This window comes from Protopterus annectens, chromosome 3.part1 (assembly GCF_019279795.1).
Source record: "Protopterus annectens isolate FY-2018-M chromosome 3.part1, PAN1.0, whole genome shotgun sequence".
Lineage (NCBI taxonomy): Eukaryota > Metazoa > Chordata > Ceratodontiformes > Protopteridae > Protopterus > Protopterus annectens.
This window is the reverse complement of record NC_056732.1, coordinates 1018199500-1018212941: the sequence shown is the minus strand read 5'-3', so window position 1 is coordinate 1018212941 and position 13442 is coordinate 1018199500. Positions and strand designations below refer to the sequence as shown.

General features: G+C 43.4%; 1 long non-coding RNA gene across 8 annotated transcripts in view; it reads right to left on the bottom strand.

Moving 5' to 3' along the window:
• The window catches only part of LOC122798329, a 387619-nt gene that overhangs the window by 183473 nt on the left and 190704 nt on the right, over positions 1 to 13442 (bottom strand). For 5 of the 8 annotated variants that reach the window (XR_006364244.1, XR_006364245.1, XR_006364246.1 and 2 more), the window contains one exon: positions 5840 to 5922. This is a non-coding gene — a long non-coding RNA (uncharacterized LOC122798329). Of the gene's footprint in view, positions 1 to 5458; positions 5511 to 5839; positions 5923 to 13442 lie in introns of all 8 variants that reach the window. The other 3 variants (XR_006364248.1, XR_006364250.1, XR_006364249.1) reach the window with 3 other exon arrangements.

Genomic DNA, 13442 nt, shown 5'->3' with positions numbered 1-13442 from the left:
GCCCTTATTAACTTAGCAGAAACTATATCCATTAGATCGCTCTTGCGGCACCATTTTTAAATATCCCCTTTACCTGCCTAGATGCTTCTGCTGTCCCTCCAGTCCCTCCACATAGTGTGCTCGTCTGTAAGTCTTAATTTAATGTTTTTTTCTGCTGTTTTATTCTGAACCCGAATCATAATTTTTTTAATTATAAGGATTTACTACCGTTTTAAACTGTATCTTTGTATTCATACCACTCGTGTACTGCAGACTGCATAACCCAGATAGTTGCTGATTTCTCTGGTTAACTGCTGCTGTTTTTAAACTGTATCTGGTATTTTTACCGCTCCTGCACTGCAGAGCGCATAAACAAGACATTTACTGAACTGTATGGTCAACTACTGCTATACAGTGATTAATTCAGGGATGTTATTATGCCTTTCCTTAAAATGTTCTGCACCCAAGTTTTGTCTTTTCTCTGAAGGAAAGTAGCGATTACTGTACGAGAACTATATAACTGCATTTAAAGTGAGATGCACCTTTTATGGTCTTTGTAAAGCTATTTCTCTGCATTAGCAACACATTATAAATATCACAGCAGGGTTACAGCCTGTTTCTGGCAATCTCAATCTATGCTTTGCAACAGATTGAATATATTTCATTTAACTGCTAGAACCATTTCTCATCAGTTAAACTTTATGTTAAGGTACCTCATCTGTATATAATAGTAGTCAAAGTTTGCCTGCAACTAGATTATCTCTCTGCTAAACGAGCCTCAAGGACCCAGATTTTGTCTCTGTATATCATTGTGGTGTTTTTTTGCCTAACCAGCATTTCAAGTACTAGTGTGTTGTTTCCCTCCTGTATCACAGTGCTATATAGCTTGTTTTTCTTTCCCTTGAGTCTAACAGCTGTTGCTCTCCCCTTTATGCCCACTGCCCTCATGCTCTCTTTTTACCACCCTATCTACTCCATCCTCTTTATACATCTCCTGCCCTTTATCTTTCATCTGAAACTCTCTCTGGATTTTACAGCTAGTCCCTCTTATAAATCACCCTAGCTTTTCTTTATTTTACAAATTGAAATAACTCTGATCCCACTCTGGCTAACCTCCCCTCCCACTCTGATCCCACTTGGTCTACCACTCTGAGGTCGCACCAAGTATCGGCACAGACAAGACACCCTGTAGCATATTGAGTAGGTGACAGCCTACCGCTCTCAGCTGTTCTGTACTGCCATTGTATGTATTTAGTGTAATTTCTTTGGGCGAGCTCACTTGCGGTTTAACTGTCCCCAGAAGACGTCTCCTTCCCGGTAGTTTTATCCGTGTTAGCCTGAACCTCAGAGAAGTATATACCTAACAAGAGAGGTCCCAGAACTGAGCCCTGTGGGACGCCACTTGTAACTGGTTTGGATTCGGACATGGCACCTGCAATTCTGACCATGTGGGTTCCATCTCTGAGCCAGTATGCAACCCATCTTGTGATATAGGGGTTGATATTTAAGCTGGTAAGCTTATTTATGATGCCTGAGTGGGGTATTGTGTCGAAGGCTTTTGCGAGGTCCAGGTAGGCTGTGTGGACTACCTTGCCCTCATCTATGGCTTTGGTAACTGTTTCAAAGAAAGCAACTAGGTTTTTAAGAGGCAAGATCTGCCCTTAAAGCCGAATTGGGTAGGGTCCAGTGTCTGGAGGCTCCCAATGTCTTTGTTTATAAGTTCCATGATAATATGCTCCATAGCTTTACAGACCAGACTAGCCAGGCTTATGGGGCGATAGTTTCCGGGGTCCGTTGTGGCACCACCTTTGTGGAGTGGGACCACTGTAGCTGTACGCCATTCTTTGGGTACATATCCTGTGGTAAGGCTAAGTTTGAACAGCGACTTAATGTGAGGGTTCAGTTCTTCTTGGAGCTTGTGTAAGACACAGCCTGGGACACCGTCCAGTCCCATAGATGCTGTGTTTTTTGCTTTGGAGAGGGCAGCTTTCACCTGTGCATCTGTGATGTCAGGGAGGTTACATTCAGTTAGGATAGGCATTTGCTCCTTTGGGGGGGAGAAGTTTGCGCTGAATCCGTCTGCCAGGAAGTTGGCTATGTCTGTAGGTTTGGTATATTTTGTAGTGTTATGCAACAATTCAGAGCATATCTGGGAGTTTCCGCCCATGTTCCTGACATAACTAAAGAAGACCTTGTGATTATCTTTAGTGTCTAGGGCAATTTTTCTTTTGAAACTGGCCTTGATGATTTTATGAGGGATCGAAGTTTCTTGTTAATACTGATCAGAGATGCCTTCCCTTTTTGGGATTTTGCTCTGTTGTGTAGTAGCTTCCTCCTTCTGTTGTATAGTTTATTTATGGCCGGGGTCCACCAGACCGGTCTCCTGTTTTTGGAGGAGTGAGTCTTGGTTTTATTTGGGATAGCACGATCCATGCATTCCTGCATGTGCTCACAGAATGCATTTGTAAAGGATTCTGCGGATTGGGCTGTATTATCCTCTGGCCCAGGGGCTTTGAAGGATTCTACCTCAGTCTTGGAAGTGCAAAGTTGGCTTTTGAGAAATTCTTTACAGTGATTTCCTTGGCTGGGGGTGGGGACGGGATATGGATGTCCAGGGAAAATTTTATGGTCTGATCTTGCCAATGAGGGGGTTACCTCTGGTGTGGAACATAGAGTCCCCATGTTGGTGATGACCAGGTCCAATATGTTGTTCCCTCTTGTGGGAGTGACCACCAGTTGTTCCATTGCATTAGAGTTTATAAATTCAAGGAACCGTTGGGCAAGCATGTTTGGGCTTGAGTAGTTTTCCCAGTCAATGTTTGGGTAGTTGAAGTCACCCAATAACATATAGTGTTTGGAGAGACCTTCATATTTCTCCAGTGTTCTCAGGAATTCCAAGTGGGGTTCCTGTAATAGGGAGGGTGTTCTATAGCAGGCTACAAACTGAAAGGCAGTTTTGCCCGCTGTTAGTTGCACATGGATGGTTTCCGATGCTTCGTGCAGTGCCACTAACCTGGAGGTGTAGGTATCTTTGATGAATATAGATACTCCCCCTCCTTTTGTGTTTCGGTTTGAGTTTTGGGGCCGAAACGCATGGTAGTGCTGGGGTGCTCTCAGGAGCCTTGAACCAGGTTTCTGTTACTACACAGACATTGATGTTTTCCATACTGAGGAGAGCCTCGAGTGCGTGCATCTTGAGGTTTAGACATCTGGCACTGAGTAGCATTACCTTTAGTTTTTTTTATCCTTGGGTTGTCTATGGAGGTGGGTTTGTCCTTTGAGCCTTGCCTAAATAAGGCACTATGGGGGTGGCAAGAACCTTGGCCAGTATATGAAAGCCTAAGGGTGACAGGTGCAAGCCGTCCCTAGCGAAGCAATGTGGCTTGTCGAGCATGTCATCCCAGGCTGACAGACACTGGATCCCCTTTGAATGACACCAATACTTTAGCCAATTGTTGAAACTGATCATTTTGTCTTTATACTGTGGCATCATTCTTGGTGAGGGCAAGATGCTACTCAAGGTCAGGGTCATACCAGCCTGGGCTACATGGTCAGAGAGCTCCTCTATGTCTCTTTTTATGTAGTCCAGGGAGGTACGTCTCAGGTCATTCACACCAGCATGGACAATGACGGAGTCATACTTGTACTTGCTTTGGAGTGACCAGAGTCCTTGCGTTATGTGGCGGATCCAGGCACCAGACAGGCAGCTTACAGTGACCTTCTCCTTGTTCAGTCTGGTGAGCGGGACGTCAGTGTGCCGGACAATAGCGTCCCCTATAACAAGTGTATTTGGTGTGTTGTTTGGCCTTAAGGGCTGTGACTGTGAGGCACACTGATTTTGTGAGATATGTGATTCGTGGGTATTGTTGAGGGGTGGCTGTTGCTTGGATATCTGCTTAGGAGGTCTTTGCTGTTTAGGCAGATTTTTATTTAGAGCCTCCAAGTATGTTTTTTGTACGTTTGTGTTGGGTATGCAGATGCAATAGGTCTGTGTGAGACTGGATTTGTGGTGTGGGTGGTTACCTTTTCCTCCTGACTGACTGTGCCAGTCTTCGGTTGAGAGAGCTCTGCCTCCAGTTTGGCTGTGTAACTGCATCTCTCACATGTATTAGAGTTTGTTGGAAGGAGGAGAGGGTTGTCTGTGTACATAAGGCAATTGTAACATTGCCTCAAAATTCCCAGATTCACCAGCTGGACTGGACAGTAACCTTGAAACAGACTCTTGGACATACCAGATTAGTATAGGGAACTGTTTTTTTTACTGATCAAGTGAAAATTCAGTTCCCTTCCCTAATCTGATCAGGAAAGACCAATCGGGAGCCTAATACTTATGAGAAGTCAAGGAGGGTGTAGTGCTTTAGTTAGTTAGTGTTTCCTTATAAGAGCTGAGCAAGTGCAGGGCTTTAGAAAGAGAACAGAGTAATTATTTTGAGAGTTTGAACAGTTCTAAGGGAAAAAGTGAAGAGCAGACTTTGTAGAGCCTGGAATAGTTTAAACCTGTTTAGGCGGCGCTGCCCGGCGCTACTCAGTGAGCAAAACCGCACAAAAAGAGAGTTACAGGGTTTTAAGAGAGAGGGATCAAGGAGTTTAGAATTGACCCAAAATGGCCAATAAAACTACAGCTTCTAGGTAGTAACCACTCCTCCAGGGACAGGCAGGCTTGTTCAGTGTTAACCACTACCACTGGTGAACACAGAGACTTCCCTTTAGCCCAAACAAGCACTGACCTTCTAGAAACTTCCAAACAGTTCAGAACAGCAAATCTGTAACTGAAGTTTCTTAACTTTCAGAAAGTGGGGAAAAAAGCAAGATCTTTTTTTTTCTTTTCTTTTTGTTGTAGTTTAAAGGTAGCAGAGATACACAAGCAGCAAAATAATCACAACAGTGCAATAAATGACCCCACACTCGAGTGCTAGGCCAAAATCAGGTAAAATGCAGTTTTTTTGAGAAAAAAACGATTTTTTAAGTGCAACACAGGAAATGCAGTAAACAAGCTCTAGATGTGTTCCAAGTACTGTTACAGCTATAAATTTTAGCAAGCTGGAAAATGCCAAAAAGTAGGCAGCAAAGCAGTAAAACTTAACAAAAATTCAGAAGAAAATACTTAAAATCACAAAAGTGGCTCCTTTTCTTCTCTCAGCGTTTTCTCCCCTTGGTAGGTGCTTCAGCAACAACTAGCAAGCCTGAAAAGACGCCAAAACCACGAGGCAGCCGGGTTTTATGAGAGACAGATCAAGGTGTTTAGAGCTGACCCAAAATAGCCAATAAAACTACAGCTTCTCAAAGATACAGCATTTGCATAATCCGACATAAAATTACATGTTCTAATACCAAACAAGTTTCACTTGGCCCTTTTCATACTAGAACACTATGTACCCAAGGCAGAGAGGCATAGTCTTTTATGCCAGCACAGTGATAAAATAAATCGAGCATCCCACCCTATGATGTTCTTCAATTTTCTTAATCTCAGGACATTTACCATTTATCATGTGTTTTTCCCCGGGATGCCAACTGCTCAAATTTGGACTACCCTGTATAAAAAAAAAAAAAAAGAGGTAAGGTAGTCATCTTACTTTCAGCAACGTCAACCTGTTCTTGCAGAACTAGACAGATATTTTACAGTAAGGCTTACTAACTTATCTAGAAATTTAATTCCTAAGAAACTCAATAGTTCCCAGAGTAACTACACAAACTCTCTAGCAATACATACACTAAAACCTGCTGGAAACTCAGGAGTAAAATGCATAATCAGTTTGCAAATGCAAATCAGATGGGTAAACGGCAAATATATTTCATCATAGATCCAGCAATCTTGTAATACGATACACACAAAAAACTGTTACAAATGGTTTTACTTTACCTTTTTTCTTTCCACTGGAACATTTCTTATCCACTTACTTCATTAGGAATTCCTGGCAATGCAACAGAAATGATGCCGTTCTACTAGGAAGGAGAAAAAAAAGTAACTCACACTGTTGGTCAGTAACCTGTCAAACAACCAAAATAGCCAAATGGTCAGTCTATGGACTACAAATTACTGCAAGTACATTAAGAATGTTTTACTGAACCATTTACAACAGTGAATTGAGCTCTTCCATCCTGAACATAAAAATTCTTCAGATTCAGAAGTATGTTGTTCAGGACGAAAGGGCTCAATTCACAGTTCTAAACGGTTCAATAAAACATGAATGTATCTGCAGTAATTTGTATTCCGTAGACTGACCGGTGGGATATATTGGTTATTTGTTGAAGTACATAATCAATAACTTGTCAACCAGTTAAGAAACTAGGCGAGTACTTCCCAGTATGAAATTTACGACAGTTCTTTAATACACACACAAAGCTGCTGGAAACTCAGGCATAAAATTCATCATCAGTTTGCTTCTGCAAATCAGATGGGCAAACGTATTTCATCACCGATCCGGCACTTGCACAATCTGACAAAATAAAACAGTACTGGTACATTATGCTCCAACATCAATTCGTGCCAATATTTTTCATACAACACATTTAAACCACTTAATTAGGTATGCCAGGCAGTACAAGAGAAGCAGACCTTTCCACTAGGAAAGTTAGATAAAAGTGTTCTCACACCATACAGAACACCTTTCAATAGCATGACAAAATTCTTAGAAAGTAGGTGAAAAGTCATTACTGGAACATTTAACGGATACATACTTACAAACCTGCAGGAAAACCAGATAACCCATTATCAGTTTACAACTGCAAATTAGAAGGGTAAACAGCAAACATTTCTTAGATACAGTTCTCTTGCAGTCTGTCAGAACAGAAATGCTGATACAATGCAGACTAATTTTACATGACACTAAGTATGAAAGAAAAAGTTATCCAATGCAGTAGGCAGTCCTGTTTGCTAATAAAGAAAAAGTACAGTTTTGTACCTACCATAAATGTAGATGTCCGAGAGGTATGCATCTGCAGTCCTTACAAATGGGTTGTCCTGGCCTCAGGCAGCCCTTCGGTCGGCCGGATTCCAAAGTCTGGGTCTGGCCTCGGCTGGTATCGCACTTCACCCGACGTCATAGCTGCAGTTCTGCGGGTATAAAGGCATCAGCCGACACCATTTTCCTCAGTGTTTCTTGCCCCAGATGCCAGGTGCCCTCTAGGAAGGCTAAATTTGGATAAATGCAAAAGTTTCCAAACAATAGAGAGCAAATAGAAATAAACATGTATATACATATATACAAACAAATACACCATAATAGATTCCCCCAGCTAGCTACAAGATGGGCAAATACCCTAGGAGTACCACAGAGGGGAAGGAGGGTGGGTAATCCTGACTGCAGATGCATACCTCTCGGACATCTACATTTATGGTAGGTACAAAACTGTACTATGTCCTTCAAGGATGCATCTGCAGTCCTTACAAATGGGTAGAATACCATAGCCAAACTGGGGGAGGAGGTAATAATAATAAGATTATGGTGTAGTTAAGATCCCTTGCAAAACAGCAGTGGCAAAACCTGCTCGGGATCTGGAGTATAAGGGTGGATTATAATGCTTGGCAAATGTATGCACGGAGCTCCAAGTAGCAGCCTCTAAAATGTCTTTGGTAGCCACTCCTTGTAAAAAAGCTGTAGTAGTGGCTGTAGCCCTTGTGGAGTGAGGTCTGATGTTTTCTGGAGTTGTTTTTCCATGGTAAGAGTAACAGAATCTAATGCAATTTCCTATCCACTTTGAGATTGTCTGTTTTGAAATTGCTTTTCCTTCCATTCCTGTTGCATATGCTACCAGTAGCTGGCCAGTTTTTCTATTGCTCTTGGTTCTGTCCAGGTAGTAGCGCAATTGCCTATGTACATCCAAAGTATGTAATAATCTTTCTCCCCTGTTCTGTGGGTTGGGGAAGAATGTAGGTAGGTGGATAGCTTGGTTTAGAGATACCCTGGAGACCACCTTTGGCATAAAAGTAGGATTAGTTCTCATGGACACTATCTTGATGGAAGATAAGGAAAGGCAGTACTGCCATTAATGCCTGTAATTCAGAAACCCTTCTTGCTGAAGTGATTGCAAGCAGGAAAGCAGTTTTCCATGATAAGTACTGTAATTCTGCTGTTGCTGCTGGTTCAAAAGGAGGGAGTGTCAACTTCTCCAGCACAAAGTTCAAGTCCCATGCGGGCAATGGTGGCTTTCTCGGTGGCTTTACATTTTTAATTCCTCTCAGAAACTGCCTGAGTAGAGGGTGAGAGAAGACTGGAGGGTCCATGTTGTATTCTGCTGAAATAGCTGATGCATGAATCTTAATGGAAGAATAGGACAGGCCATTGTGGAAAAGTTCTGCCAAGTATTCCAAGATGTTAGCTATGTTTACCAGTGTCACATTTTCTCCTTTTGCTGCACTCCAAATGAGATATCTTTTCCATTTTGCTGAGTAAGTTTTCCTTGTTGAGGGTCTGCGAGCCTCCAAGATAATGTCTTTAACCCTTTGAGATAAATCTGGGTTATTTTGTCTTATGCAATGTTCCAGGCAGCTAGCTGCAGCGTTTGCAAGTTTGGATGCAGGGTTTTGAAGTTGTTCTGTGTTAGTAGTAAGGGAACTAGGGGCAGAGACCATATTTGTTCCCGAGACATACTCCTCCGTAATGGGTACCAATGCTGCCTCGGCCAGTCTGGAGCTATCAGGATGATCCTTGGGTGGTCTTCTTTGATCTTCAATAGCACCTTGTGCATCAAAGGAAGAGGTGGGAATGCATATGCTGTCAGGTTTTCCCAACTGAAAGATAGGGAGTCCACCTTCCAAGCCAGAGGGTGGTATGTCCTTGTGCAGAATTTTTTCAATTGGTGGTTGTGTGGGGATGCGAATAAGTCTATTTCTGGTAGTCCCCATTTCCTTGTAATGGATTTGAAGATGTCTGGATGCAGCATCCATTCGTGGGCATCCGTGGTAGTTCTGCTTAGGATGTCTGCTAGTATATTTTCTTTTCCTGGCACAAATATTGCCTGGAGCTGAATGTTGAAGCTCAGGGCCACATTCCAGAGGCCCATTGCCATCCGGCATAGAGAGTATGAATGTGTGCCTCCCTGTTTGTTGATGTACCACATAACTGTGGTGTTGTCCGTCCTTATCAGCAATTGACCCTGTTGAAGAAACGGTCTGAATGTCTGAATTGCCAGTTTGACTGCCAGCATTTCCTTTTGATTTATGTGTAGGTTCAGCTGGTCTTGAGTCCATAAGCCTTGTATGCACTTTTCCAGCATGTGTGCCCCCCAACCGAGGTCTGAGGCGTCCGTGGTGATAGTCTGGCTTGGTTGAGGGCTGTGGAAGGGCAGTCCTTTGTTCGTTTGACAGGCCTGAGCCCACCATTGGAATTCTTGCTTCAGGCATGGAATTATTGGAATTTGGGTTTCTAGGCTGTGCTTGTGCTAAGACCATAAATTCCTTAGGTACCATTGCAACTTCCTCATATGTAGTCTGGCATGTGGAATCAATATTATGCAGGATGCCATGTAACCCAGGGCTTGCAGGACTTTCCTTGCTGTTAGCTGGTTCTGCGTTGTTAATGCCATGAAATAGAGAGGAAGGTGCTTCTGCTTTTCTGCTGTGAGGGATGCCATTTGATTTGATGTGTCCAGTTCTGCACCCAAGACAGTTCTGCACCCAAGAAAGTTATCCTCTGGGATGGTATCAGCCTTGACTTTTTTATACTGACCGTGTATCCCAGGGCTTGTAGCAGATGAATGACCTTTGTCAAATCTTTTGCTAATTTGTTTTTGTTGTCCGCTTGTAACAGGCAGTCGTCCAGGTAAGGGTAAATTTGAATTCCCTGAAGCCTGCAATGAGCAATTACTGATGCCAGGCATTTCGTGAATACTCTGGGCGCAGTAGATAAGCCAAAGGGCAATGCTGAGAATTGATAATGCTCTGATCCTGCAAGAAATCTGAGGTATCTTCTGCAATTTGGTCGTATGGGGACGTGCAGGTATGCCTCCTTGAGATCTAGAGTTACCAGCCAAGACTCCTTGCCCAGCATGGGAAGAAGCTGCTGTAGGGTCAGCATTTTGAATTTTGGAACAATGAGATAATGTGTTCGGAGCGGACAGGTCTAGAATAGGTCTCCATTAGTTTTCTTTTCTTGGCACCAGGAAAAGTCTGGAGTAAAATCCTTGCCCTTGTTCCATAGACGGTACTTTTTCTATAGCTCTCATCCTTATTAAGTTGTCTATTTGTTCTAGAGCTTTTGTCTTTTGATTTGGAGGTAGGTTTGGCATTCCTCTCTTCCTTGGTAGAGTATGGAAGTGAAACCTGTAACCTTTGTCTATTGTCTGTAAAATCCATTTGTCTCCTGTGATGTAATGCCAGTTTACTGAAAATAAGGCTAGCTTTCCACCTAAGGGTGCATCTAGTTGCTCCCTGGTAGGCGGTCTCAGAGCCAAGTCACTGTGATTGTCCTGTGGAAGTGGTAGTGGCTGGATCTGTGGCAGTACTTCACTGGTTGTTAGGCTGCCACTGACGTCCCCTGTAGGCACCTCTGGATTGACCCCTGCCTCTTGGGCGCCTATTCCTGCCTCTCTGTGCTCTGGTGTCTGGAAAGGACCAATTCTTGGAAGGCCAGTTCCTACTAAACCTTGGAGGCTGGACCTGTAAGAAATCCTTGACCGTCTGGACAGATTTTGCTTTCTCTTCCATCTTCTTCAGCACCTGCTGTGCAGGTGAGCCAAAAGTACAGTTTTGTACCTACCATAAATGTAGATGTTCGAAGATCCACATTGCTGCAGTCCTTACTTATGGGTAGTCCGCTGTCCTCGGTCGGCCCGAATACCAAAGTATTAGGCTGACGTCTGTCATGGGCGCACAGCCCTGACATCAGAGCGTCAGGGTATAAAAGCGCATGACCGACGTCATATCCTCAGTCTTTTCTTGCCCCAGATGTCAGAAGGCCCTAAAAGGGAGGCCACAGCCAAAAAACAGAGTACCTTCCCAAAAGATATGCCCAACTACAGCCATAACCCAAACCATATAACCATGCTAAGCTACAGAGCGGAAGGAGGGAGGGAAAATTGGACTGCAGGAATGTGGATCTTGAACATCTACATTTATGGTAGGTACAAAACTGTACTATGTTCTTCATCTCACATTGCTGCAGTCCTTACTTATGGGTAGAATCCCAAAGCAACGGGAAAGGGAGGTTGGCAAAATCATAAAGCATTAGGGGCTGCTAAAATGCCCTGTAATATTGCAGTGGCAAATCCAGCCCTAGACTTAGAATAAAGAGGAAGGTGGTAATGTTTAGAAAAGTATGTACTGAACTCCAAGTGGCTGCTTCCAAAATATCCTTTGTAGCTACCCCCTTAGAAAGGCAGTAGAAGTTGCAGTAGCTCTAGTGGAATGAGGTCTGATTCCAGCCAGAATCTCCTTACCATAATGGAATAACAAAAGAAATACAAAACCCAATCCATTTAGAAATAGTTTGTTTTGAAACAGGTCTACCCTGTGAACCCAAAGCAAAAGAAACAAACAACTGCTGAGACTGTCTGAACTCCCTTGTTCTGCTCAAATAATAACGCAACTGCCTGTGAATATCCAAAGTATGCAAAATCTTCTCCCTTTATTTTGAGGATTTGCATAAAAGTAGGCAAATGAATAGTTTGGTTTAAGGCCACACTGAAACCACTTTAGGCATAAAGGAAGGATTAGTGCAAAGATACCCTATCCTTATGAAAATCAAGAAAGGCTCCACTGCCATAAGGGCCTGTAATTCAGAAACCCTTCTTGCAGAAGTAATGGCCAACAAAAAAGCAGTTTTCCATGACAAATACTTTAACTCGGCAGTAGCTGCAGGCTCAAAAGGTTGTAGAGTAAGCTTTTCCAACACAAAATTGAGATCCCAAGCAGGAGTAGGAGCTCATGGGGGTCTTATGTTCTTTGCCCCTCTGAGAAACTGCTTAAACAAAGGATGAGAGAATAAAGGAGGGTCACAGTCATAATTAGCCGAAATGGCTGCAGCATGAACCTTTATGGAGGAGAAGGACAAACCTTATAGTAAAGAAGCACTCAAATTAGGTTTGGAAACATCAAAGTCCTTCCCTTTGCTCCAAATAAAAAATCTCCTCCATTTATCAGCATAAACTTTCCTTGTGCTAGGCCTCCTGGCCTCCAAAATAACATTCAAAACTTGTTGTGGAAGCTGAGAACCTCCAGAGTCTAGAACAGAATATGCCAGGCTGTTAGGTGCAGAGACTGAATTCTGACATTGAGAAAGTGATTGCCCTCCTGAGACAAAAGGTGCGGAATCAAAGGCAGAGGCCATGGAGGCTCCCGGACCAAACTCCTCAGTAGCGGGTACCAGTGTTGTCGAGGCCAATCCGGTGCTATCAGGATCATGGATGGCTTGTCTTGTCTGGCCTTCAAGAGAACCTTGGGCAGAAGAGGTAGAGGTGGAAAGGCATATAACATGAAGATTGTTCCAACTGAATGACAGAGCGTCCACCTTCCAAGCTGTGGGATGAAACCTTTTTGTGCAAAACTTTGGCAACTGGTAATTTAGTGGAGAAGCAAACAGATCTATGTCTGGAGTTCCCCATGACACTGTCAACGTTTGAAATACCTGAGGATCCAATTTCCACTCGTGAGGATCCACTATTTGTCTGCTCAATACATCTGCTAAGGAGTTCTGCGCTCCTGGTAGAAATCTTGCCTGAAGATTGAGGTTGTAACTGAGAGCTGTCTCCCACAAAATCATCGCTTGTCTGCAAAGAGGGTACGAATGAGTTCCCCTTGCTTGTTGATGTACCACATGACAGTTGTGTTGTCTGTTAGAATCAACACCTGCCCTGGGTGAAGTAAACTTGAAAGCCATCAATGCAAATTGTACTGCTAACATCTCCTTCAAGTTGATATGCAAATGTTGAAGTCTGGCAGGCCACGCGTCTTGCACCCATTTTCCATTGAGGTGTGCTCCCCAAGCCTTGTCCGAGGCATCCGTCGTTAGAATCTGACTCGCCTCTGGTCGGGTCACAGAGAGTCCCTTGTTTAGGTGACATTCCTGAGCCCACCACAAAAATTCCTTCTGAATGCAAGGAATTATCTGAATGACAGTGTCTAGATCTTGGCAGTGTTGTGTCCATAGATTTTTGAGATACCATTGAAGCTTCCTCATATGCAATTTGGCATTGGGAAGCACCAGAATACAAGATGCCATGAACCCCAAGGCTTGAAGGACTGTCCTTGCAGTCAGCCTGGACTGTAGAGACATTTGATGGAAATAAAGTGAAAGACTTTTCTGTTTGTCCGGGGTCAAAAAGGCCACCTGGGAAGCTGTATTCAGTCTCACACCCAGAAAGCACATGTCCTGAGAGGGTACTAGACTGGACTTTGTTTCGTTCACAGAATACCCTAGGCATCTTAACACTACCATCACATACTGTAGATGCTGAAGAAGCTCGTCCCTGTCTTGTGCAATAATCAGGCAATCGTCCAAATAAGGATAAATTTGTATTCCTTCCAT